This window comes from Myotis davidii, unplaced genomic scaffold (assembly GCF_000327345.1).
Source record: "Myotis davidii unplaced genomic scaffold, ASM32734v1 scaffold282, whole genome shotgun sequence".
NCBI classification, from domain to species: Eukaryota; Metazoa; Chordata; class Mammalia; order Chiroptera; family Vespertilionidae; genus Myotis; species Myotis davidii.
The window spans coordinates 276054-280590 of record NW_006293249.1 but is presented as its reverse complement, the minus strand read 5'-3'; positions in this window follow the sequence as shown (position 1 = coordinate 280590).

Below are 4537 nucleotides of genomic sequence, written 5' to 3'. Positions count from 1 at the left end.
TTCCTTAGACGATGGCAGCCAGGGCCATGGCCTCCCAGGGTTCCTTCCCTCCCCTCAGATCAGACTGCTCTCATACTTACCCAGACCCCTCTGGGCATCCATTTTTTTGAAAGAGCTGAATTTGCATGCGCACGCACACGCTCACATGAATAATGCTAAAGAGATATTTACTCTGTGTCCTCATCTCTGTTATAAACTAATCTAAATAAAAAGGTTCCAGTTACCAGGAGAGAGACTAGTTTTCCTTTGGGGGTTGGATTCCAGGAGTCTATGACCTGCTTTCTGTGTAAACCAACCGTGGCTGCTTTTTCTCACTGAACAGTCCATATGCAGATCGAGCCCAGGAATGGGGTGTTCGGAATGGCAGACCCTAACTGTGGATTGGCCAAACCGTGGTCAGAAGTGAAAGCTTCCCTAGAAATGATAACTTTTTTAAATGTATTTTTATTGATTTCAGAGAGGAAGGGTGAGGGAGAGATAGAAACAACAATGATGAAAATCATTGATTGGCTGCCTCCTACATGTCCCCTACTAGGGATCAAGCCCACAACCCAGGCATGTGCCCTGACTGGGAATCTAACAGTTACCTCCTTGTTCATAGGTCATAACTCAATCACTGAGCTATAATAGCGGGGCAGGAACTTTTTGTCTGGTGACAAAGAGCAGTCAGTCTGCCTATTGTGTCTTGGGAGAAAAAACTAAGGAGGGTGGATTGCGTTGCCACCTCATTCTGCTGTCCTTTCAATCCTGTAAGAAAAAAGATAAGCTAAATTTGAAACCTGTCAATCTGACAGCATCCAAGGATGAAAATATGAGGGGTTTATTGTGGCTCTTCTCTTTTCTCTTTCTACCAGGGACATAGGGGGTGGGAGGCTTACCATCAGGAGCCACCTCCACATTTCACATTCACCAGAGATCCTCCACTCGGAAGACACTGTGCTCTGTGTGCTTCTCACAGGTGTGTATTGTTAAGAGTTCACTGTGGTGAGAAAACTTACTGAATAATCAATGGAACACTCACTAGAGAGAACCCTGATTACCAAGGACCAAAAGTGGAGACCACACAGAGGCTGGTAGGAGGGGCAGAGGTGCAAAAGGGCTGGCTGGGCCCCCACAGACAGCAACTGAAGTCCCAGAGAGATATCTCAGCTATAGGGGGTTGCCAATGAGAACTCTGGGGTCTAATTCCCAAGCTGGACCCCCCAGCAGAGAGCAACAGAACTGAGAAGGGTACCCACATAATATCTGGCTGTGAAGAGCAGTGGGGTAGCTGTCTGCCAGGGAGAGATGGTTGGAAATTCATGCATTCTCTTAAACGGCCAATGCATAAAATTCCCTGTGGAGCCACCCATCTTGTGCTCTGACAGAGGAACAGCAGACTGGACTGGAGCTGGATGAGCAGAAGCCAGGATCGAGGGCTCTGGGGTTAGAGCTCAGAAGGCAGACACCCCAGTTTCCTATGCTGAGCCATTTCCTCAGGCTGAAGAGGTAATCTTTCTCATATAGACCATTGCTTTGCAGATGCCATTTCCTAGGGGGGAAGAAAGCTGACACGCCCTATTGGAAAGTACTTTTCCCCTTAAGAGACTGAGAATAACAATTAGCCTCCAGAAACAATTAACCCACCCTGTTGAAAAAAACTCTTGCCACATCTGTGGATGATTGCCTAAGGGAAGATCAAGAGCAGTGGTTTTCAACCTTGGCTGCACATTAGAATCACCTGGGAATCTTTTTAAAATCCTGATTTCTGGACCTCACCCTCCAAAATTCTGTTTCTTTCTTACTAATATTGTGGCCCCACCCCATAACAAGGAAATAGAATTTCCGGAGGATGAGGCACAGAAATCAGGATTTTAAAAAGATTTTCAGGTGATTCTAATGTGCAGCCAAGGTTGAGAACCACTGATCAAGAGGAATCCTATCAGTCTTCAGCCAGAGGTGGTCTCTGGAGCCTTTGAGTCCTTGCCTGAGCTAATTGGTCAGAAACAGTGTTTCACACTGTCCTGCACTAGAGATTTGGAGGCTTAGCAGATCTACCTAATACATAGTCACAAACCCAAACAGACAGCCAAAAGGAGGCAACAAAGAAACTATCCACAAATGAAAGAACCAGAGAATTATTGAGAAGATATAAATGAATGGAGATAAGAAACTTATGTGAAACAGACTTCCGAATAATCATAGTAAAGGTGTTCAACAGCATGAGAAAGGATATAGTAATTATGAAAAACAGTTGGAAATAAATATTGATATAGCATAAATAAAAAATACATTGGAATGAATACACAGCAGATTAGGGGAATCTGAGGATCAGATCAGTGAGTTAGAAGACAGGATTGAAAAAAATCAGAGAACCAAAAAGAAAAAAAAACAATTAAGAAACAGGACAGCTTAAGGGAGCTGTGGGACAATGTGAAACATAACAATATTAGAATAGCAGGTGTTCCAGAAGAGGCAGAAAGGGAGTAATGGAAAGCAAGGATGTGAAACCAAGATTACAATATCCAGCAAGGCTATAATTAAAATAGATAGTCAAATAAAGAGTTCCCCGGACCAAAAAAAAAAAAAAAAAAAGGCTAAATGAATACATCACCACCAAGAAATGCTAAAGGGACTGGTGTGATGAGAATAAGAAATCGAGAGAAAAACCTAGACATAGAGAATTAAAATGGCAATAAACAAATACCTATCAATAATAACCTTAAATGTAAATGGATTAAATGCTCCAATCAAAAGACAAAGGGAGGCTGAATGGATACAAAAACATGACACAACTATATGCTGTCTACAAGAGACCCACCACAGAACAAAACACACACACAAGATGACAGTTAAGGGTTGGAAAAAAATTTTCCATGCAAGTGGAAAAGAAAAAAACTGGAGTAGCAATACTCATATCTGACAAAATAGACTTTGAAATGAAGGCCATCACAAGAGACAACAAGGTCACTACATAATACTAAAGGGGTCAATCCAACAAGAGGATATAACCCTGGTAAACATATATGCACCCAACATAAGAACACCTAAATATATTAAAAAACTTCTAGAGGACTTTAGAGTAGAGATTAAAAACAATAAGATCATAGTAGGGGACTTTAACACCCTGCTGACTTAACTAAGCTACAGAATATACATTCTTCTCAAGTCTACATGGATCATTCACAAAGATAGACCATATGTTAGGACACAAAACAAGTCTCTACAAGGTCAAGAAGATTGAAATCATATCAAGCATCTTCTCATAGCACAGTGGAATGAAATTAGGAATCAACTACAGTAAAAACAACCCAAAGCGTTCAAACCCATGGAGGCTAAATTGCATGTTATCAATGAGATCAAGAAAGAAAGAAAAAACTTACTGGAAACAAATGAAAATGAACACACAACAACCCAAGATCTCTGGGACACAGCAAAAGCAGTCCTGAGAGGGAAGTTCATAGTGGTACAAGCCTACCTCAAAAAAACAAACAAACAAAGAAACCCCCACAAAACAACAAAAAACCAAAACACACACACTCACACGTAAAACAACAAGAGCAGCAACAATAACAAAACACAAGAAAAATCAACAATAAACTATTTAACCCTACAACTTGAACTAGAAAGAGAAAAACAATAAAGCCCACAGTAAGTAAAAGGAAGGAACTAATAAAGATTAGAGCAGAAATAAATGACATAGAGAAAAAAAGGACAATATGAAAAAATCAATGAAACCAAGAGCTGATTCTTTGAAAGGATAAACAAGATTGATGAATCAGCCAGACTCATAAAGAAACAAAGAGAGAGGACCCAAATAAATAAAATCAGAAACGAAAGTGGAGAAGTAACTACTGACACCACAGAAATACAAAAGATTATAAGAAAATACTATGAACAACTATATGCCAACGAGCTGGACAATGAGGATGAAATGGACAAATTCCTAGAAAAATACAATCTCCCCAAACTGAATCAGTTAGAAGCAGAAAATCTGAATAGGCCAATATCAACTGATGAAATAGAGGCAGTAATAAAAAAAAACTCCCAGCAAACAAAAACCCCAGTCCAAATGGCTTCACAGAGGAGTTTTACCAAACATTCAAAGAAGAACTAACACCTATACTCCTCAAACTATTACAAAAAATTCCCAAGGAAGGAACACTTACAAGCTCTTTTTATGAAAGCAGCATTATCTTAATTCCAAAACCAGATAAAGACACTACAATGAAAGAGAATTACAGGCCAATATTTCTTATGAACATAAATGCTAAAATCCTCAACAAAATATTAGCTAATTACATCCAGCAATATATTAAAAAGATCATACACCATGACAAAGTGGGATTTATTCCAGGGATGCAAGGCTGGTACAATATTCATAAACCAATAAACGTGATACATCACATAAATTGAAAGACAAAAATCACATGATCATATCAATAGATGCAGAAAAAGCATTCTACAAAATCCAGCACCCATTTTTATTTTTTTAATTTTTATTTTTTTTATTGCTTACAGTATTACAAAGGGTATTACATATGTGTCTACTTTTACC